Raw genomic sequence first — 24,815 nt, 5'->3', positions numbered from 1 at the left:
GGAAAGTCAGTGTGTGCACACGTCCTAGAGATGAAGTCACACATTGATAGGTTAAGAATGTTGGGATTTATTGTCTGTGAGGAGCTGGATGTTGACTGGGTTCTTCAGTCACTTCCTGACTCATATAGTGAGTTCGTAAGAGAGTACTATAGGATAAACCACGACGTAACCCTCATCGATCTAACCTATATGCTTATTGCTGCTGAATCAGCAATGATTTGGCGCACTAGAAAAGCAAAGTTTATTGGTGGATCTGCCTTCCAGACCTCTATGGATATAGACAATGGCAACGAAAGGCATGCCATGATCGAAAAGTTTGATCATAAGAGAAAGGCAAAGTCAGAAGTAGTTCCGTGTGTTGTTCCAAAAGAGTCAATTTGCTTTTATTGCCAAGAGAAGGGGCATTGGAGACGAAGCTGCCCTATTTACCTAAGAGATCTAAGAGATGGGAGAGTCAAAATGTATGGCTTTACTTTAGGTAAAATCCATTAACTAACTCTTTTAAGTTCCTATTCTAGATTCTTAATACATAATGTGATAAGATTACATTTCGATGTCTTGCAGGATCGAAGAAAAGAGAGGAATCTTAAGGGAAGAAGTGAGCGGAATCTAATCGTGAAGAAATGGATTTCGATCGCATTACTTGAAGATTAGAATCTTAAGCTACTACTTGGAGTTAGAATGGATTGCTTAGGAATATTTAACAACATAGTTTTTCAGTTGAATTGCATTGTAAGGACAAATTTTTCCGCAATAATATAAATTTTGATTTTATATTATTTATTTATCCTTGAAATGGCGTGTATGAAAAATTGATGTAAGTTTCTATTATTAGCAATAATGGATTTGATTCTTAATTATGTTATTTGTGGAAAGGTCAAGAATTTACCAAATAGGGAAAGTTTCTCATCGCCCAAGTTTCAATTGGACAGAAACTTGGAATCATACAACTTGGTTGCATGATGAATGAGAAATTTCATATTTGGAAATTAGACTAATTCATTGACAAAGTGTCAAGTGAAGAACTAGGAAATCGAGTACACAAGGTTGTGTGTTGATCAAGTCCACCACAAGAGTAACAAAGATATTCATCATGATTTACTAAGGTTAAGTAAATATGATTATACTTATGAGATTAAGTGTAATTCTCAATTGATTGAAAGAGTTTCAATAAATAGCAGAACGAATAAGAAGAATCAAGTAGGCAGAAAGATAAAAGTTTCTCTATTCTAAGAAGAAGGGAGAGTACCTTTTTATTATGTTTTATGATAGGTCTTAATGATTAAGAACCATATTTTAATTGATCCTCTAAGTGAGTCTTAGTGCAATTGTATGTCTGAGAAGAGGAATCAAGAATTAAAGAAATGGTTAAATCAAGAAGTCAATCATACTTCGTTCCAAAACCAAGTCTTAGAGTTAAGATTGTGAATTGAGTGACAAGTCTTAAGAAGGTTTATAACATTCATCAAATGTGAAATTTGAAAAGGTTTTCTTATTCTTGCACAATTGGGAAGTTGTGATGTCTTGGATAAGACAAAGACCAACTAGGGCCAATTTAGTGAAGTGTTTTGTCTTGATAAAAACTACACTAACTCTTGAATATTTGTTTGTCGAGAAATGTTTATTGACAAAAGAATCTTATATGTCAAGGAGTCAGTGGGAGTCTTAATGGTCTTGAAAAGTTTTAAGAACTAATCGAGAATAAACCTTATCGATCATCACTGGCACACGACTTGAGGTTTACAACCTATCGTGTTGACATTATTTTGTTTCTGTGCCATTCCAATTAAGTTAATTATGCATGTGAGTTCTATGAGTTCTCATTTGAACGCATAAAAGGCAAGCACCTTGATCAATGAAAAGTACGTTGATATGAAAGGGTGAGCTGCTTAACTACTTGGAAGACATGGTGGGCACTCGTGTTACCATAAGGCAAGAAATCAAGATTGAGAAAGTTCAGTCCATATGAGTTTGGATTTGTCGCAAACTTTGGTTTTGACAAATTCACATGGATAGGAACACATACACCATTAAAATCTAAGTGTCATAAGATTCCCTCCTTCATGAAAATGACTGTGAGGAAATGCTTTCACTAAGAGAGATTTTAAGAAGATAGTGATTGTGAAATTGTATTCTCGAATTCTATTATGGTTACGACATCCCTTTCCATAATTCGATTGTGAGATTTGACAATTAGTCTGGATTGTTTGGACACACATATGAGCTATCTAAGGAAAAGGTGTATAAGTTTAAGAAGCTTAGATAAAGGATTATCAAAGCATTAGGTATTAGAAATATGAACTTCAGAAATTCAATAAGTATTGTTTTCTGGAAGTTCAGTTGTTTTCTAAAACATGTCAAAGCTAGTGGGAGCATAAGTGTTATGCTTATATGATAATAATCATCATGATAGTGGGAGCATAAATGTTGTGTTTGTATGATTATTAAGGCAAGTATTGCAAGTTAGCAATATTAATTATAGAAAACAAGAGTCATACTTTGCAAAGTCGTAAGGGTTGAATAGTTGTTTTGCTATAATTAAGGGAGAGAATATTGTACTTCGTTTCAAAATATAAAGCTTAGATTGAGAAATTTTAATAAATTTAGTCAAAGGATACATAGTGTGTTCTTAAATTTCGATTATGATTACGGCATCCCTCTTCATAGTTCGAATTGTAAGAACGAGACACATAAAATATTATGGCAGAAGATGGATAAAGCATCATATCTTTATGTAAGACATTATGCATCGTGTTCCATATGCTTCGGGTATAGGATCGATTGCAAGTGCTATAATATTTGACCATTCTAAAATTTTCAAAATGTCTAGCGCATTTAGAGGGAAAAAGGACTAGAATCGGTTTTGACTAAAATAATTAAACAACTATCAAAGGACGATCCAAAGCTCGCTGAGGATTGGTCGCTTGTGAGTAGTTGGAAGTATGGTATTGGATGACATTATTATGAATAGATAAGATTCTATTAAGAATGAATTGTCATATGCCAAATATGGAAATGTTTCCATATTGGGAGTTGGATATTAAGAATCTATGTCTAGATTAGAAACTTTTATGCAAGAAGGATGTTCAAAGGAATGTACTTTGAGTGAGAGACATCATATCTATAGAATTGTTTCTGATAGAGATTGGCCAAGTCTTGATGATTTTGAGCTATGACTTTACGAAAGAATCATTGCATAAAATGTTAGAATCTAGCATAAGTAACAAGAATTTGATATTCTTATACTTATGAAAAGGATTGGAAGTTGTGAAATGAGTATGATTGGAAATGTGTTCATTTGATCTATTTCACAAAGAAAGGACCGTAGGTAAACATTGTGTGCATGCTGAGAGCATGGGACAAGTGTAGTAATAATTCAAGTAAGAATTTGATTACCCGAAACAACAAATAATGAGTAATCGATATGGTGATAAATAAAAGGTGTTTTATTTATACTCAAAGGTTTGGGACCATATAGGATTAGTATTATTCTTGTGTTTCACTTTGCATGTTTTGACTTCCTGAATAATTAAATTGGTTCAGAACAATCAAATTATTCGAACGGACCACAGTCATTCATATATTGGAAGTAGGTATGAATGAAGACTGTCGTGAATTGGTGTGTGGATTGTCTAAAGTGTATTAGACATAAGCAAATGTTTGCTGCAACGTTCATGAGTGCTTATGAATATGATTTGAGCATTGGATTAAACCCACGCTCACTTGGATCACTTCATGGATTTTATCACGAGTGATTGGTGAGACGATAACATCTTATATTCTTGAAACCGAGATGTGTGAGTTGTATCTTGCGAGTCGGTTACATATTGATAATATGTAAACGCACCAGTAACTTGGTGTTATAAAACATATTGTTGTGTGTGATTCGGTGAGTGAGTGCAAGCGAGCATTGAATCAAAGTTTATCCGTTCCTTTTATCCAAAGTAGGGTGAAACCGATATCTGTGGGCCCCTCGATGATTTAGTGATGACAACTAAGTGCTTGGCTAAGCCGGGACTAATTTGATGTGTTCAATTGTAGTCTGTTGTCAATCGTCATAAATCGGAAATCGGGAAACAACACATAGACAGAGAGAATGATTTAAATCCATGTCTCAGTCTATACGATATCTAGAATGGAGGAATATATGATCCCTTATCTAAAGGACACGCTTCTGATAGGATCAGAGTTGACAGCGGTTTTTGAAAGCTACGATTGCAGATCAGGATCTGAAGTCATACGCAGAATAGTTGTTAGACTTATCCAAGTGGGAGACTGTTGGATTAGTGTCTAAGTCCATAACTATTTTGGTATGTACTTGACCTGATGGTGCATGGTCCTTTTGGGTTGCCTTCAGTAAAGCAACTTGATAGGATGAACTATGGAGAGAAAGGATTAATTATGATTTATTAATATATTATGAGAATAATATATTAAAGGAGAAATCATATTGTTTAATTAATATTAGTCAAGAATTAATTGATAATTAATTTTGTGGCTAAAAGAGATTAATTAAACTTAAGGGGCTAGAACTGTCAATTGTATGATAGTTGAATATTGAGCTAATGGACTACATATTAAAGGGGTGGACGAATTCTATAGGGAAACCCATTAGAAATCGTCCTAGGCCTTTAAGGAAGGAGTCAATGGGTTGCTTAGGGCTTAAGCATCCAAATTAGGGTTTCCTTGTTTGATAACCCTAATAGCCTCTCTATTTAAAGGACCCTTATGGCTCAAAAACATGGTGAACTTGTTAATTAGGGTTTCCACACGTTTTTGGTAGCCTCCTTCTCTTCTCCTTTTCATCCTCTTGCTCTTGGTGTTTGTGAACCATTAGAGGAGTGACATTTGTGACTCTAAGCTTTCTAAAGTCAATACAAGAAGGATTTGAGATTGTTATTGATACATAACAATCAAGGTATGATCTAAACCCTCATTCATATGTTATATTGATTATCATATACTAGATCTAGGGTTTAAAGTCTTGGATGAATTGCATGTACAATAGAGAAACCTAGATCCAAGCATTAGGGTTTCTATGAGCACATAGGATGTTCTTATGGCTAAAACCCATCAAAGAGATGGTAGCAAAGAATTCCCAGCAAAGCTCTTGATATACCGGCTCTTGCAGCTTAAACAACCGACTCCACCCGTCACAAACTCTTTGTACCCCATTAACTTCACAAGACTTGACCAAATAATGGTTCAACGCTTCTTCCAACCCAGTTTGCCCTATCCAGGACCAGTCCAAATCATTAGGAACATATATTTCCTTCCGCCTCAAAGCCTCCAGCTTGCTTTTTGTTCGTGTGAGTGAAGACTTGTTGGTGATGCTTGGAAAAGTCAACCATGGGATGTCCCCATAACTGCCTCCTCGTGAGCTTTGACCTCGCCTAGACATGGTTCCTGCACAACAAAGAAACAATAAAACCACAAACAAAATACCTAAAGTATTAAAAATGGTAAAATACTGGGCATCAACAGCATGGACTCGCCGAGTCCACGAACTACTCGGCGAGTAGGACGAACTGCGGGAGTCCAAATCTGTTATGATGAAATTAATCAGCCAAATCCATAAATTATTGCAGGGGTTTGCTTCGGAATGTTCCAGGAGCATATGATTGTAAAAATTTACGTCTAAAACGTCCTAATTTGTCAAAAATCAAAACCCTAAAATCAAAGTTTTCCCAAAATCGGGATTTTCCAGAAATTAAAGGTGTTATTACACCAAAGATCGAAACTTGTAAAGGATTAAGAGCTAAAGTTGTTACCTTGTTGGTTGAATTCGCAGAAGAAGAGAAGAATCAAGATGGATGCTTGAGAGCGTTTGCACGTCGAGTATGGGGAGGCGGCTCGTATGAATGGCTGAGTGTTTGCAAATTAGGGTAAAAACCCCTCTTTTACAGAATGTAATAAAAATAAATTTTTTTTCGGGTAAATATATGTACTCGTCGAGTAGGCGGACCTACTCGGCGACTAGATGCCTGATTTAGCGATTTTTCGGGATTTCTAAAATGGGCTCGTCGAGTAGCCTTAGAGACTCGTCGAGATTTTCATTCTGTGAAAAATTTGAGTTTGTAAAATGAAATGTATGCCACCCCACACTTAAGCATTGCTTGCCCTCAAGCAATCATTTTGAACATAGAAGAAGATTGATAAAAACAAATCCTAAGCAAAATGAAAAAAAAACGAAAAGAGAAGAAAAGAAAGCAAACTCTAAACGCGGGTTGCCTCCCGGAAGCGCTTCTTTTTAAGGAGTCATTAGCTGGACTCCTTCCCGCTCTACGTTTTTGTAATCCCTTCCAGTAGCAGCCCTTCTTGAAGTTCTTCATTACTTGGAATTCCTTCTTCATATTTTTTCACCCTATGACCATTGACCTTGAAAGGAGTTCCATCTCTTAATAGTAGCTCAATAGCTCCATGTGGAAAGATTTTCTTTACTATAAACGGACCATCCCATCGTGTCTTAAACTTGCCCGGAAATAGTTTGAGCCTTGAATTAAAAAGTAACACCTTTTGTCCTTCGTAAAAGTCCTTATTACCCTTGAGTCTTTTGTCATGCCAATTCTTGGTCTTTTCTTTGTAAATTAAGGAACTAGTGTAAGCCTCATTCCTAAGCTCTTCCAAGGCATTCATTTGCATCAACCGGTTAGTTCTAAGTTCAGCCATATCAAAATTGCACACCTTTAATGCCCAATAAGCCTTATGCTCTATTTCAACCGGTAAATGACAATTTTTTCCATAGACTAGCCTATATGGTGTAGTACCAATAGGTGTCTTAAAAGCTGTTCGGAAAGCCCAAAGAGCATCATCAAGTTTATCCGACCACTCTTTTCTATTACTTCCAACCGATCTTTCTAGTATTCTCTTCAACGCCCTATTTGTAACTTCAGTTTGCCCACTCGTTTGAGGATGATAGGATGTTGAAAATCTATGGTGAACACCATATTTTTGCAACACCTTAGCTAATTGATCATTGGCAAAGTGAGTGCCCCGGTCACTAATGAGAGCTTTAGGAACTCCAAATCTTGAGAATAATTTCTTTAAAAATCGTACCACCACCCGAGCATCATTAGTGGGTAATGCTTGTGCCTCCGCCCATTTAGATACGTAATCAACCGCCACCAAGATGTATTTATTTCCTTTAGACATGGGAAAGGGTCCCATGAAGTCAATCCCCCACACATCAAATATTTCACACACTTGGATGCTATGTTGGGGCATTTCATTTTGGGATGATATATTTCCCGCTCTTTGGCATGAGTCACATTCCTTGACATATTGGGCAGCATCCTTGAAAATTGTAGGCCAATAGAACCCAATATCAACAATCTTCTTCGCGGTGTAATGTGCTCCATGATGTCCTCCGGTGGGTCCACTATGGCAGTGTGCCAAAATTTCTTGACTTTCCTTCCCGAATACACATCTTCGTATCATTCCATCCGCGCAGCTTCGGAAAAGGTATGGATCGTCCCAAAAGTAGTATTTAATTTCCGAAAAGAATTTCTTCTTTTGTTGGCGAGTCAAATCTTTTGGGATGTATTTGGTTGCTAAATAATTTGCTATATCCTCAAACCATGGCACTTCTCCCGCTACTACCAAGATATACTCATCGGGAATATCATCCCCAATTTTATCTTCTTCTAACTTCTCCAAAAGTGGGTTCTCTAGTCTTGATAAGTGATCGACAGCTACGTTTTCCATCCCCTTTTTATCGCGTATTTCGATATCAAACTCTTATAGAAGTAGGACCCAACGTATCAATCTGGGCTTCGCATCTTGTTTGGCAAATAGATACTTCAACGCGGAGTGATTGGTAAAAACGATTGTCTTGGATAATACTAAGTATGGCCGGAACTTGTCAAAAGCGTATACCACCGCTAACAGCTCCTTCTCGGTAGTAGTGTAGTTCTCTTGGGTAGGATTCAATGTCTTGCTTGCGTAGTAGATTGGTTGAAAATGTTTATCAATCCTTTGCCCTAAAACAACACCCACAACATAATCACTAGCATCACACATTAGCTCGAAAGGAAAATTCCAATTTGGTGCTATCATGATAGGAGTAGTGGTTAATTTTTCCTTTAGCAAATGAAATGCCTCATGACATTCCTTGGAAAAATCAAATGGGGCGTCCTTCAAGAGTAATTGAGTCAAGGGCCTAGCAATCTTCGAAAAATCTTTAATAAATCGGCGATAAAATCCCGCATGGCCTAGAAAGCTTCTTACTCCCTTGACATTTGTTGGAGGTGGTAAATTGGCTATCGTATCAACCTTTGCTCTATCCACCTCTATCACCTTCTTAGAGATCTTGTGACCCAACACAATGCCTTCCTTCACCATAAAATGACACTTTTCCCAATTGAGAACAAGGTTGGTCTTCTCACATCTTGCTAGCATTAGATCCAAGTTGAACAAGCAATCTTCAAAAGAGGACCCAAAAACCGAGAAGTCATCCATAAAAACCTCCATAAACTTTTCGATCATGTCATGAAATATAGCCATCATGCACCTTTGGAAAGTAGTTGGTGCATTGCATAACCCAAAAGGCATGCGTCTATATGCAAATGTTCCACTCGGGCATGTAAAAGTGGTCTTCTCTTGGTCTTGTGGGTCGATTGGAATTTGAAAGTACCCCGCAAACCCATCGAGAAAACAATAATAAAGATGACCAGAAAGCCTCTCAAGCATTTGATCGATAAAAGGCAATGGAAAGTGATCCTTGCATGTGGCCTCATTTAGCTTCCTATAGTCGATGCAAACTCGCCACCCGGTTACCGTCCTTGTTGGAATTAATTCGTTGTTTTCATTAGCCACTACCGTCATACCTCCTTTTTTCGGAACCACTTAGACCGGACTCACCCATGGACTATCGGAGATTGAATAAATGATTCCGGCATCTAGTAATTTCATCACCTCCTTTTTCACAACTTCTTGCATGTTCGGGTTGAGTCTTCTTTGGCGTTGTACTATAGCTTTTGATCCATCTTCTAAGTTGATTTTGTGGGAACAATAGGCCGGACTAATTCCCTTTATGTCGGTTATCTTCCATGCTATAGCACCTTGCCTCTTCTTTAGTACACCCACAAGGCTCTCCTTCTCATGTTCGGCCAAATCAGCAGTTATAATTACAGGTTTTTGCTGGCCATCTTCAAGAAATGCGTACTCCAAGTGATCTGGTAGTGCCTTGAGCTCAGTTTTTGTGTTCTGAATGCTGAACACGTCGAGTCTAGTAAGGGGACTCGTCGAGTCCAGTGTAATTTTCGGCACTGTTCGGGTTTCTTCGAATGCACTCGCCGAGTCTGTCGAGGCTACTTGGCGATTCGAGCTTTCTGTACTTCTGATCAGATCGTCATACTCAGCTTCCTCGAGCAGTCTTTCTAACTCCATCAGGTCCCTTTCAGCATCAAACTCTTCTTCAAATGAGACGGTGGACTTGCTTGGTTTTTCTTCTTTCCAATCTTCCAACAATTCCTCCAACATGTCAATTGAAAATGTCGTGTCATCACTACTCCTTGCATGCTTCATGGCTTGATCAACTCCGAAAGTGACTCATTCGTTTCCTACCCGAAGGGTAAGTTTAGAATGTCGACGATAGCGCTTGCTGTATTAAGGAAAGGTCTTCCTAATATGATCGGGACTTGGGGATCCGCTTCCATGTCTAGAACTATAAAGTCCACGGGGAACACGAACTTGTCCACCTTCACCAAAAGATCTTCACAAATTCCTCTAGGAAATGTAACCGTTTTGTTTGCTAGGTGGATTGCTATACGAATGGGTCTTGGCTCGGGGAGATCTAACTTTTTGAAAAATGAGTAAGGCATGAGATTTACACTTGCCCCTGAATCAGCTAGTGCGTAAATGGTGGCCAAGTTTCCAAATTGGCAGGGCAATGTTAAACTTCCCGGATCTCCTTTCTTCTTAGGAAGTTTGTTCAACATAGCAGCTGAACAGTTCTCGTTTAGGACCACCTTCTTCACTTCTTCCATCTTCCTTCTATTAGTTAGAAGCTCCTTGAGAAATTTGGCGTATTTTGGCATTTGATCAACCACTTCTATGAATGGTATATTAATTTGAAGAGCCTTTATGTGTTCTAGAAACTTATGGTAATCTTCTTCATTCTTTTCTTGCCTGGCTCGGGTTGGGTATAGCAGTGGAGGCTGATATGGTTTAACAGGAGGTTCATTTTTCTGATCAGGTGTCGTACTCGTCGAGTCCATATCGTGGACTCGGCGAGTAGGGTCTGGGTTCAGCTGGGTCTGATCTTGATTCTGCCCTTCTGCCTCCTTCTCTTGCACCGGTTTCGGATCTTCTTTCTGAATAGGGGCCAGAGGGGTTATAATCTTCCCACTCCTAGCTGTCACAATATTTATATGTGCGCCTTTTGGATTGTTTTCGGTGTTACTAGGAAGTTCTCCCGGTGCTCTTTGATTTATTTGTTGGGCAAGTTGCCCCAGCTGCTTCTCAATGTTGTGAATAGATGTTTGCTGATTCCTTAATATTGTTCTTGTATCTTGTATTGCAGCATCGTGGTCATTGTGTCTTTTCTCGGATGCAGCCACAAATTTAGTGAGCATTTCTTCTAGATTTGGTTTCTTTTCTTGTACCGGCTCCTCCTTTTGGTAAAAACCCCTTGCCATTTGTCTATATTTCTCCTCCCTCGCTTTCTTGTACTCATCATAAGGAAGCCATTCTTTCTTAGGTTTTCTCCAATCGTCATCAAATCTATCACCACTAGAATAGCATACTTGCACTTTATTATTCCCGTTCTCGTCCAAATCACAATCTCTAGTTAGATGAGGCCCATTGCAATTCTCACATCCTACTCGAATAGCGTGGATTGTTTAATCCATTTTATCCATCCTCCTATCCATGGTTTTCAACATTGCCATAACTGCCGACAAATCTTCAGAAGCTGCATAAGCTGATCCCTTGGTCATATCATTCCTTGGATTGTGGTATTCTCTGGAATGCTTAGAGAATTCTTCAATTAGTTCTTTGATCACCGGGGGTGCCTTCTTTGTGAGGGGTCCTTGCGAGTCAAGGAGCTGCCTAGTTGTTACATTGACTCCATCATAGAAAATGGAGACTTCTTGTTGGCTATTAAGATCATGATATGGGCAATTCCTTAGTAGACTTTTGTATCTCTCCCATGCCTCATAAAGGGACTCTCCAGCTTGTTGTTCAAAGTTGGCAATAGCTTTCTTCAACTTGGCTATTTTCGAAGGTGGGCAAAACTGGTCAATAAATTCTTCCTTCATCTTAGCCCATGTAGTGATGGATCCGGGAGGGAGTGACTTGAGCCAATCCTTTGCAGCACCTTTGAATGTAACTGGAAGCATACGAAGCAGCTGGGTTTCGCAAGGCACATTTGGAACATTAAAATAATCAGCTACATCATTGACTTCATCCAAGTGTTTATAGGCATCTTCGTGGTCTTTTCCGTAGAAGGGGATCTCCTTGAGTTGAGCAAGTATATGACCCTTAAGCTCAAATGTGGCAGTCGCGGGAATTGCGGGTTGCACAAGTCCCGGGCCGGTATCATCCCGTATCCTCTTCTTCCATTCGCCCATGGGAACTTCATCGATGTTTGCCATGGTGTTGTCAAAGTCACATTCTAGATCGCTACTTTCTTCAAATTCGCTTTCTTCTCTTTCGGACTCGTTCACAATGTCTTCCTTGATTGGGTCTTCATTTGCCAAGGAAGAGGTGCTGGATGCTCCTAATTTGCTGCTCTTTTTCTTGCTAAAAACGGATTTGAGATTCTTCAAAGGTGAGTTCTTTGAAGAAGCGGATTCTCCAACAACTTTTCCTTTGTTCTTCCTTAGAGCGGACTCCGGGTCTTCAAGTGGAGGAACCAAAGACGTATTGGATCCTCGGGTCATGTAACAACTGCAACCAAAGTAAGAAAAACGCGTAAAAAGAACAAAAAGAAAATAAAAATAAAAACTGTGAAACAGCGCTGGACTCGCCGAGTAGCGTCGATTGCACTCGGCGAGTTCAAGGCAGAAACAGAAAAAATTCTAATTAAATTTCTAAAACAGAAAACTATGAAAACTAATCCTAATAACTAAATTACCTAAAAATAACTTTGTGCAAGATAAATCTCACACAAAGGATCGATAAAACTAGAAATTAGTGCTAATTTTTTTGAACCGTTCCCCGGCAACGGCGCCAAAAACTTGATGTGTGTTAACTCAACTAGTTTTAATCCTACTTTTAATTATAAAATTGACACACAAAGGCAGTGGACCTATCAATTGTGGTGTAGTTAAATAAATAGGGTATCGAACTCAGGGAACGGAAAATTAAAACTAAAAACTAGAATTAACTAAAAACAAGTAATAGAAAATAGGGGTTTCTCTAATTTTTGCAAGACTATGAACTTAACTAAAACTTAACTACTCAATTAAAAGCTGAAAACACGTAAAAACAAACTAAATTCAATGATCAAAAAGGGTTTTTGTTTAGGTTCAACTTATTTACTCCTATGGTTAATTTTATGATAATATAATAGATTAATTGTTATTGGTTACCGACTCTAGTGATTAGATTCGCATTCGCTATTACTAATCCTTAGAAAACATACCAATTCAAACAATGGCCAGTTGATTAAACTAATAGATTTCCTAGGTTGATTATTCGGGTTAAATAAGACTTGTAGCTAGCTAATTAAGTTTGGTGATTCAATTAACCTCTTGTTGATGGTGTATCATAGAAGCTCACACATTAATTTACCCATTCTATAATTAATCCTAGTTTCATGTTCATTATTCCTAGGCATATAGTATTGTGTTCACATAAATTATATGAGATAAGCAATTAAGAGATGTTCATGCAGCTTAATCACTTAGCAATTAACAGAAAATAGTTATGGGCAATGCATAAGGGTCTTTAACAAGCTTAATTTAACAATATCACCAACTAACAATTAATCAAAATAGTAAATTAAACCATAGGAGCAAAATTGTCTTCCCCAAACAGAAACTAACGAAATTAGTTCATGATTTCAGTGTATGGAAGCTTAAAAACGAATTCAAATAAACCTAACATAATTCTATTCAAAGGTAGAGTGGAAAATTAAACCTAAAGTGCCCTAATCTCTTAAGAATAAAGGATTAGGGTTCTTCACACATTCTTCTGATCTCCAGCAAGTTCCTTAGTCGCCAAGTAAGTTCTCCAAAAAACCAGAGAGTCCTCAATTCGGATTTGTGAAGTCTATTTATAGTTTTCTCAAAACAGGGGCTACTCGTCGAGTAGATAACTGACTCGACGAGTCCCTTTGTTGAATCCGTATGCGGCAAGGACTTCTCGTATTTCTTCGCGAACCTTCGTGTCTACTCGTCGAGTAGACGACCCTACTCGCCGAGTAGCTTCAGAATTAAGCCTTTTCCTTCTTTCTTCCATTCCCGAGCTTTCGATCGTGACTCCTGCTTCCTTTTGCTTCCGAGCACGACTTCTGGACTGAAAATATAATTCAACATTATTAAGTACCTTTTGTCCATAATATGTGAATAATTAGCTAATAATTGATAAAAATCTATACTAAAAATATGGCTAAATATGCAAATATCAGACTAAGGCCCATGTGAAAGGATTGGGCCCAATTGGAAATTGGGCCATATGTTGGACTCCATGGGATTGTTTATTTTATTGGGCCTTGAGGTGCAATTTTGAGTATGGACTATCTTTTGAGCTTGCATTGTTAAGGTCTAGTTAGTCTAGCTATGATCATGTGTTTTGGTTCAAGAAAAGGTAATGGGCTTTAGCTATGATCATGTGCCATTTCGAGTATGGACTATCTTTTGAGCTTGCATTGTTAAGGAATGTGGAATTGTTTCACAATTGACACCACATAGGACATCGCAGCTTAATGGTATGGCTGAGAGGCGCAATCGAACCTTGTTGGACATTATTCGTTCCATGATGAGTCGAGCTTCGTTACCTTTCTCATTCTGGGGGTATGCCTTAAAGATTGCCGCCCATATCCTTAATCTAGTCCCAACTAAGAAGGTTGCCAAAACACCTCACGAAATGTGGATAGGGAAGGTTCCCTCATTGGCACATATCAAGGTTTAGGATTGCGAGGCTTTCGTAAGACGAGAGACTCACGACAAGCTCGAACCTCGTAGTGAGCGTTGTATTTTCATCGGCTACCCACAAAAGTCCTTTGGATATCTCTTCTATAGACTGAGTGACAATGTTGTCTTCGTTGCGAGGAGAGGGGTTTTCTGCGAAAGAGAACTCATATGTCAAGAGGACAGTGGTTAAGTGATGAGGGAACATCAAACACTAGCACTCAACCCGAGGAGGAAACTCATGTTGAACCAGTTGATGAGTCCTTACCTCTGAGACGTTCCAGTAAAGTTAGAATGACACCTGAGTTTTATGGTTTCCATATTACTACAGATGGTGATACTGTGACATCCCCAATTTCACGGCCAGAAAAGACCGATTTGTTGATGCTTTATTTTTAAAATCAGAGTAATCTTTTAAAGAAAACAGTTGCGGAATTTGTTCCCGAAACAAAAATATGATAAGAATTTATCAAAGCATTCCCTTAAAGAAATGTATTTTCATTATATAACAAAATCTCGGGATGTCATGTTCCGATACAGACACATAAGCATAAACAGAACTTACATTTATTTACACTAATGATTTACATCTCCTTTAATCTCTCAGTGAAATATGTCTCCGTATTAATACTTGTGATACAAAGAAAACTGAGTGGGTCAGGCTTGAGAGCCTGGTGAGCATATAGGGTTTTCAACACACAATAATACATTTATTATATTCAATCATCAAACAATCAACCCAAATACCCATCCCCATTATCTGTTTTATTTCTTAAGGTTTTACCCTAAGAACCAAATATCCTTCATTCATTCATTACTAAGGATTTACCTAAGGAATTGGCACGAAGTCCATTGCTGCCACAGTTTATCTATCAGGTACTAAATCCATAGCTATCAGGCGCTAACTCCATAGTCACCAAGGTTTACTCAACAGGCACGAAGTCACATCGTCACCAAGGTTTATCAAATAGGCGCTAACTCCATAGTCACCAAGGTTTATATAATAGGCGCTAACTCCATAGTTACCAAGGTTTATACAATAGGCGCTAACTCCATAGTCACCAAGGTTTATACAATAGGCGCTAACTCCATAGTCACCAAGGTTTATACAATAGGCGCTACGTCTCATAGTCGCCACTATTTCATCTACCCATGTTCTACCCAACATATTTGTAGATATAAAATACATATATAGTTTAAATCATTTAACACCCGTATAAAAACATCAATTTCAAGCCCATCTCAAATAGACAAATAATATATAACACATAGCACGTATTTCATAGCCAATACTTTATATTTATGTGTTAGAAGAAAGTAACTACACACTCACTTGATCAGAAGATGATCGGACAGCACTACGACTTGTAGAAGTAGTATTCTTCGGCAGATCTGGAAGATCTTCACAAAAACCGGGCTCCTCGCGGGCAGAGCTTCGGCTCGGGAATTTTACTTCTCGGGATCTTCGGGGCTTCGGGACTTGCTTCGGGAATCGGGAATGATATCGGGGCTTCGGGACTTGCTTCGGGAATCGGGAATGATATCGGGGCTTCGGGATAATTCTTGCACGAAAAACGAGGTAAAAACGCGAGAGAAGGAAAGAAAATGAGCAAAGAAACTCGGCAGCCTCGACTTCCTTTTATAGGGGCTGGAACCTTCGAATTACGTTGGGCGTAATTAGAGTTACGCTGGGCGTAATGTGGATAATGCCGCTGACTCCCCCCCCCCCCCCTTCGGATAATATCGAAATTTATAATTAAATTTAATATCTTAATTATTTAATAAACTTCAAAAATTCATATCTTTCTCATACGAACTCCGTTTTCGACGTTCTTTATATCCACGCGTAGGTGCGACTACGCTCTACAACTTTCGTTTAGACTCCGTCGGCTAATTTTGAGTTTATTTTTATTATTTATTTTTAGTAGGCCGGGGCAAGAAAACTCCGTTATAAATTCATAACTTCTTCATCCGACGTCCGTTTTCGTCTGTCTTTTTACCGTTGGACTACTATCGACGAGATCTTCAATTCTCGTTTAGATTGTTTTGGCTAAAAACCGCTCGATCTCAAATCGAGTATTCGGGCTGCATACCGCTAAGTCGAAACTTAGAAAAATCATAACTTCCTCATATGAAGTCAGATTTGGACGTTCTTTTTATGTACGCTCTCGGTTTAACGTATTCTACGACTTTCGTTCAGATCGCTAAGGCCAAATATCACTCTAACGTAAATTCACTATTTACGTCGCGTTGTGTCGTGCCGGTTCTGTCGCGAAACTTCGACAGGTCATAACTTCTTCGTTATAACTCGGATTTCGGCGTTCTTTATATATTCGGAAACCTTGTAACATATACTACAGCTTAGTTAAGATTACTCCTTCTAAATAATCTTCCATCAAAAAGTCATTTTTGATGCTTATCGTCTCTAAATTGACTAGCCCTGATCTACGGGCGTTACAATTATCACCCCCTTAGGATGATTACGTCCCGGAATCATCAACGAAATAGGGCTTGCAAAATGATTCCAATCTTCTGACTTAAGTCAGATGTTACATCGAACTTGGTTCTCCGAACCACGTAACAAACTCATCGTAGTCGGACTCAATTTGATATGACCACTATGGTCGGAATAACCATCATCCTACTAGTCATTACCGAAACAAGGGTAATGACATACTTGAATAAAACGGAATCAATTACTAGCTTCTTGGTAACCTTGTGACTTTCCCTGATCCAAGTGCGAGTCCTGTGCTTCCGGTAGTATAGATCTCTACTACCATTCACACCTACTCATACTCGTCCCAAGTATTGTCTCACAGTCAACCAAGTCACCATACTTAAATCATATAATCATTCAACACATCAGATAACAAAACCAGGGTTTATATTATTTCTTGAAACTATTACACAAAAGTTCAAGTTCACCCTATACTATGCCTCTAACAGGCTATGCTTCCCGACACAGACTTTATATACTAATATGAAGTCTTCATCTTTTAATCCTCCCATCGTTTTCTGCTTCGTCGAGGAGCATGTGGAATGCCCTCGGCTGTGGCGGTGTGTCTTTCTTTGGGCAGTCTTTAGAAATATGCCCTTCTTCGTTACATCTGTAGCACACCTTCTTGATAGGCGCACACTTGTTGGCGTAATGCCCTGTCTTCCCACATTTGTAGCAAGTCGTCTCCTCACTACATTTCCCGAAGTGTTTCTTTTTACACTTCTCACACCACTTATCTTCATCTCTTCCCCCAGATTTCGAGAATTTGCTTTCTTTGTTGATCGCTGAAGATCCTTCATGTTTCCTTTTCTCTCCAACTTCAGCTCTTTCCAGACCCTTTTCCCTTATTTGGGTCTCAACATTCTTGGCTGCCCAGATGGCGGCTTTCAGAGTGGTTGCTTGCTTGACTATCGGACCAAAGTCCGTTGGTAATCCATTGGCAAACTTGTTGACCTTGGAAAGTTCAGTTGGAATTAGGTATGGAATAAGCTTCATCTTCTTTGTAAAGCTTGTAGCGTATTCAGTGACGCTTAATTTTCCCTTCTTTAGATTCTGGAACTCATTGTTGATTTCCAGAAGATCCTGCTCAGAGCAGTATTGCATTTTCAGTTGCACCACAAACTCTTCCCAAGACATCTTGCTAGCTTCCCCCTTGGGCATCGAACCGGCCAGTAACTTCCACCAGCTCAGTACTCCAGATTTTAACAGAGGAATTGCAAGAGCGGTCTTCTGTCTGTTGCTACACTCGCAACTTTCAAACATTGTCTCCATCTCGGAGATCCAGTCCATGACTTGCACCGGTGTCGGGCTCCCAGAAAGACACGGTGGTTTGGATGCCATAAAATCCTTGTACTTGCATCCACGTCCATCATTTCTTCCATCCTGGTTGTTTCGGCAAAATATTGGTGGGTTGGCTTGACCAACGGTCCCACTGGAGTTCCCTCCTTCCGAATGCCCTCCATTCACTTTGGGCTCTTCAACTTGAATTGAAAGTTCTTCACGATTTTGTTGAAGCAGACGTCTAGTTTCTTCCATCTGACGATCCAACATCGTCTGCATCATTGCTTGTACACCAGCATTCGTCATTGCCTCAGGTGCTGCAGCTACAACAGGTATTTGCTCAATCAATGGTTGTTGAGGCTGTTGATTCCTGTTTTCGTTTGCGTTTCCAGCGCCACTTCTTGTTCTTGCCATCGTTGATCTATACACCGAACAAGGTGAATTTAGATCCTTCTTCACGATAGATAATTATCCAAATCACTCCGAAACGTTTATATGCTAGTTCTAATATCGTCGACGCACGCTTAGAATCCTAAACACATAAGGTTTCCAGATCCGGTCGGCAACAGACCATAGATCCGAACAAACAATATCATATATAGCAAACATATAGCATTTAGCACATAAAAGCATTTTAGGCATCTTTCCTAAAATATACTAGTGCTCGTGTCTAAAATATGGTAGACACTCATCTCACAATCATCGCTTACCATTCTAAGTTTAAGTCTAGAAATCCTACAAATTTCTAGTTCGCTTAAACTAATGCTCTGATACGAACTATGACATCCTCAATTTCACGGCCAGAAAAGACCGATTTGTTTATGCTTTATTTTTAAAATCAGAGTAATCTTTTAAAGAAAACAGTTGCGGAATTTGTTCCCAAAACAAAAATATGATAAGAATTTATCAAAGCATTCCCTTGAAGAAATGTATTTTCATTATATAACAAAATCTCGGGATGTCATGTTCCGATACAGACACATAAGCATAAACAGAACTTACATTTATTTACACTAATGATTTACATCTCCTTTAATCTCTTAGTGAAATATGTCTCCGTATTAATACTTGTGATACAAAGAAAACTGAGTGGGTCAGGCTTGGGAGCCTGGTGAGCATATAGGGTTTTCAACCCACAATAATACATTTATTATATTCAATCATCAAACAATCAACCCAAATACCCATCCCCATTATCTGTTTTATTTCTTAAGGTTTTACCCTAAGAACCAAATATCCTTCATTCATTCATTACTAAGGATTTACCTAAGGAATTGGCACGAAGTCCATTGCTGCCAAAGTTTATCTATCAGGTACTAAATCCATAGCTATCAGGCGCTAACTCCATAGTCACCAAGGTTTACTCAACAGGCACGAAGTCACATCGTCACCAAGGTTTATCAAATAGGCGCTAACTCCATAGTCACCAAGGTTTATACAATAGGCGCTAACTCCATAGTCACCAAGGTTTATACAATAGGCGCTAACTCCATAGTCACCAAGGTTTATACAATAGGCGCTACGTCTCATAGTCGCCACTATTTCATCTACCCATGTTCTACCCAACATATTTGTAGATATAAAATACATATATAGTTTAAATCATTTAACACCCGTATAAAAACATCAATTTCAAGCCCATCTCAAATAGACAAATAATATATAACACATAGCACGTATTTCATAGCCAATACTTTATATTTATGTGTTAGAAGAAAGTAACTACACACTCACTTGATCAGAAGATGATCGAACAGCACTACGACTTGTAGAAGTAGTATTCTTCGGCAGATCTGGAAGATCTTCACAAAAACCGGGCTCCTCGCGGGCAGAGCTTCGGCTCGGGAATTTTACTTCTCGGGATCTTCAGGGCTTCGGGACTTGCTTCGGGACTCGGGAATGATACCGGGGCTTCGGGATAATTCTTGCACGAAAAACGAGGTAAAAACGCGAGAGAAGGAAAGAAAATGAGCAAAGAAACTCGGCAGCCTCGACTTCCTTTTATAGGGGCTGGAACCTTCGAATTACGCTGGGCGTAATTAGAGTTACGCTGGGCGTAATGTGGATAATGCCGCTGACTCCCCCCCCCCCCCCTTCGGATAATATCGAAATTTATAATTAAATTTAATATCTTAATTATTTAATAAACTTCAAAAATTCATATCTTTCTCATACGAACTCCGTTTTCGACGTTCTTTATATCCACGCGTAGGTGAGACTACGCTCTACAACTTTCGTTTAGACTCCGTCGGCTAATTTTGAGTTTATTTTTATTATTTATTTTTAGTAGGCCGGGGCAAGAAAACTTCGTTATAAATTCATAACTTCTTCATCCGAAGTCCGTTTTCGTCTGTCTTTTTACCGTTGGACTACTATCGACGAGATATTCAATTCTCGTTTAGATTGTTTTGGCTAAAAACCGCTCGATCTCAAATCGAGTATTCGAGCTGCATACCGCTAAGTCGAAACTTAGAAAAATCATAACTTCCTCATATGAAGTCAGATTTGGACGTTCTTTTTATGTACGCTCTCGGTTTAACGTATTCTACGACTTTCGTTCAGATCGCTAAGGCCAAATATCACTCTAACGTAAATTCACTATTTACGTCGCGTTGTGTCGTGCCGGTTCTGTCGCGAAACTTCGACAGGTCATAACTTCTTCGTTATAACTCGGATTTCGGCGTTCTTTATATATTCGGAAACCTTGTACATTTACTACAGCTTAGTTAAGATTACTCCTTCTAAATAATCTTCCATAAAAACTCATTTTTGATGCTTATCGTCTCTAAATTGACTAGCCCTGATCTGCGGGCGTTACAGATACGTTTATCAATGATAGTACACTGGTAAATTTGGATGAGCCTAATAACTACAAAAGCCATGGCGGGCCCCGAGTACGCAAAATGGAAAGAGGCTTGAGAGTGACAGGGTATAGTGACGCCAACTTTCAGATCGACAGAGATAATTTCCGCTTTCAGTCGGGCTGGGTATTTACCCTAAATGGAGGAGCAGTAACTTGGAAAAGTTCTAAACAGGAGACTGTAGCTGATTCAATGTGTGAATCAGAGTACATAGCAGCAAGTGAAGCGTTGAAGGAGGCAATATGGCTAAAGAACTTCATCGGAGACCTTGGAGTTGTACCAACTGTAAAGGAGCCTATGGAGATTTTATATGATAGCGAGAGTGCGGTCGCCTTAACCAAGGAACCAAGGGACCATGGCAGATACAGACACATCGACATAAAATATTACTTCATAAGACATCGGATAAAGAGAAGGACTCCTCGTAGTAAAGAGGGTATCGTCAGAGGAGAACCCAACAGATCCCCTTAAGAAGGGACTGAGTAGGGTTAAGCACTTGCAGCATGCTAGGAGTTTTTGGATGAAGGACGATATTAGTTTTAGTGATTAGATAGTTGTTTAGAAACTTGTAATAGATAAAAAGTAATTGACATTTGATGATTAAATAAAAGGATTTTTATTTATGAGTAAAGTTACTATCTTGTGTCAATTGTTTACTATTGTTTCAATTTGCATGTTTTGACTTCCAGAACAATAAGATTATTCAAACCATCTACATTCGATCATACTTTGGAAGTAGGCTATGAGGTTAGACTGTCATGAATTGGATTGTAGATTGTCTAAGGTGTTTAGACATAGCAAAAGTTTGCTACAACGTTCATGAGTGCTCCTTAAATAAGATTTGAGTATTGGATTAAACCCACGCTCACATGAATCACTTCATGGAATTTTATCACGAGTGATTGTGAGACGATAATATCATATAATCTTCAAACCAAGATATATGAGTTGTTGATTACGATTTGGTTGTATATTGATAGTGCGTAAACGCATCAGTAACTTGATGTTATAAAACGTGTTGTTGTGTATAATTTAACAAGTAGTTAGTACAAGCATATAAGCTGAAATTTATCTGTTCCTTTTATCCTAAGAGGAATAAAAGCGATATCTTGGGCCCCTCGATGATTTTGTTTTGACTTATGTGTCGGGCCCGGTTAGGACTCAATTGATGTGTTCAATTAAGTTCTATGTCAAACAAATCAGATCGGGAAACAAACTGTTGGACAATGACTATGACTTCATTGCATGTCTTTGTCCACATGATATCTTGAAGAACAGAGGATTATATGATCCCTTATCTAAAGGACGCGTTATTGATTAGAATTGACAGCGGCTTTTGAGAGCTACTATTGCTAGTCGGTTTTTAAAGTCGTACTTGCAGTTATAGTTATTAGACTTATCCAAGTGAGAGACTTTTGTATTAGGTGTCTAAGCCCATAACTATAATTGGTATGTACTTGACCCGATAGTAGCATGGTTCATTTGGGTTGCATTCACCGGAGCAATTTGATAGGAAGTATATTTGAGAAAGAGGTTATTTGTGACTTATTAATACATTATAAGAATGATATATTAATTGAGAAATTATATTATTTAATTGGTATTGATCAAAAATTAATTTGGAATTAATTTAATGATCAAAAGAAACTGATCAAATTAACAGGGGTTGATTATGTAAATCAGTGATACATATAGTTTGGGTGAATGATCCATGATTGATTAGTGATGGACTAAGCTTATGTGAGAGTCCATGAAGTGTTAGTCCAAATGAATTATTGGATCAAAAGCCTAGGTGAATGGATTAGGGTTTACAAGTGACCCTTGGAATTCTACACTATATATGTAACCCCTAAGCCCCTAAAATCGACACACAGGTATTCTAAGAAGAGTATAGACGATTTTGGTGCCTCCTAAACCTCTCTCATAATCCTCCATTTGTTCTTGGTGTTTTGTGACTTACTTGAGGCATCACATTTGAGGTGCTAAGCTCTTGTAAGGCCAAGTTCTACAAGCTACAACCAAGAGGTAATCATCTAACTCGTTTTTATGTTTCAAATATCAATGTTGTATGCTAGTTAGGCTTCATTCTTTGAAAAATGAAAATTGCATGTATAACTAGAGAAAACTTAGATACAAAGCATTAGGGTTTTATGTGCACCATATGGATGTTATAATGCTCAAAACCCATCAAAAAGTTCATAAATTGATCACTATATATTATAGATCTAGCCATTTCTTCCTTTAGGGCACTTTTGGTCCCATATATGGTGATTCTTGAGCATGGCATGTTCTTGACCAAATAAGTCGTCCTTTCAAATCTTATGGGGGGTCTTGAGTCATAAAAATGTGGTCTTGATGGTTAATTTTACTCCATGCATGCTATAGAAGGTCTTAAGGCATTAAGATGTTGATATTTTATGTATTAAGCACTTAATGGACATGCAAAGTCATAAAGTTGGAAACTTTATGACTCTTGATGGTATTTTAGCCTTGGATATGCAATTGGACGTGTTAAGTTGGAGAAATAAGCACTTAATGGGTTAAGTGAGGGACAATTGTGTATGTTGGGCGTACTGAAGGGTACACTGCGCGTACACAAATTTGGCCCCAACGTCTCGGAAAGCTAGTATGGCCCGCATACCTCAGGAGTACTCCCCGCGTATAGCCTGAGTTGACTCGGCTGAGTTGGCTCGATTGTGTTGATTCTGTTGACTTGTTGATTTTGACAAGTTTTGAACAAAGGTATTTTTGGAGAAATGTTATTATTTTAGAATTGAAATGTTTTGACATTTAGGATTTGGGTTGAGTCGGTATTTGGGAGCAGAGTATTGATCAGCTATTGTTAGACTGTGAGGTGAGTTTTCCTCATTATACTTACAGGTCGAAGGCACCAAGGCCGGCCCATTGGATTGATATCATGGTTTATCGTATGTTACTATGTTGTAGTGATATGTTAGATTTGTATCCTGGTATATAGGATGTTGCTATGTTGTAGCGATCTGTTAGATCTGTATCCTGATATATAGGATGTTGCTATGTTGCAGTGATCTGTTAGATCTGTATCCTAGTAGATAGGATGTTGTTGTGTTATAGTGATCTGTTAGATCTGAATGACCATCTGTATATGCTAACTATTGATTTTTATGGTATATGTTGATATGTGATGGTGTACCGGGTTGAGGCGGTCCTACTTTGTGTTGGGTCCAGATAGACTGAAGGCCTGCGAGGTGGACCAGTTAGGTCGATGGCCCGGAGAGCAGTCCAAATAGGCTGAAGGCCCAGTGAGGCGGCCCAGTCATGCTGAAGGCTCTGTATGCATGCTATTGTTTATTATGTTTATGTGTTGGTACTTTGGGGGAACTCATTAAGCGTTGGCTTACAGTTTTAGTTTTGTTTCAGTTACTTCAGAGGACTATGGGAAGGCGAAGGCGTTACCATACACATCCTGAGCTTTATGTTATTGATCTTGGGAGACTCTATTTTTGAATAATGTTTTGAAAACAATGGTTATGTAAACACTTCATTTTAGTAAATGGGTTGTTTTGAAAAGTTTAAATTTGTTGTGATTTTTGAGACGTTACATTTGTGCTGAAGGACAAGATACCCGGGCAGGCCAACGGTGTGTTGTAGGCCAGGTGCATACCAGTTGTATACTGTAGGAACGAGAGGAGTACCAGTCATGGACTGGAGGCCCAGGTGTAATGTAGGCCTCACAAAGCGGTCCATTTGGACTGAAGGCTCGTATGTGTACATGCGTTGTATGTGTATTGTGGCGTGTGGTATTTTGGGGGGACTCAATAAGCATTGGCTTACAGTTGTGGTGTAATGTCCCAAAATTCATAGTAAAAATTTCCTTTTTAAAATAATAAACCATACAAACGAGTTGTTCCAAAAACCAATCAAAGTGAATATATCATTTAAACATCAGAGTAAAAATCACAAATAGCCAATGCGTAAAACTCTGGGGGATGCTTTGCAGTGATGCCCGACATAGAAAATCGAATGTTATATGCCAACCATAGTCTTACAGTTACTATGATGCAATGAGCCGTATCATGGTATTTCCTTGCCATGCCGGGGACCAAAACCTATGTCTTACAA

At 38.6% G+C, this 24,815-nt stretch overlaps 1 non-coding gene across 1 annotated transcript; it reads left to right on the top strand.

Moving 5' to 3' along the window:
* Positions 1-11,103: 11,103 nt before the first annotated feature.
* LOC145162028 (small nucleolar RNA R71) lies at positions 11,104-11,210 on the top strand. The gene has a single exon (XR_013738883.1). It is a non-coding gene; the product is annotated as a small nucleolar RNA R71 (small nucleolar RNA).
* The last annotated feature ends 13,605 nt before the right edge of the window (positions 11,211-24,815 follow it).

The sequence above is a fragment of the Lactuca virosa genome, chromosome 2 (assembly GCF_052849685.1).
Source record: "Lactuca virosa cultivar CGN04683 chromosome 2, Lactuca_virosa_CGN04683_v6, whole genome shotgun sequence".
Lineage (NCBI taxonomy): Eukaryota > Viridiplantae > Streptophyta > Magnoliopsida > Asterales > Asteraceae > Lactuca > Lactuca virosa.
The sequence above is the reverse complement of the archived record's forward strand: the minus strand, read 5'-3'. Positions and strand labels throughout refer to the sequence as shown.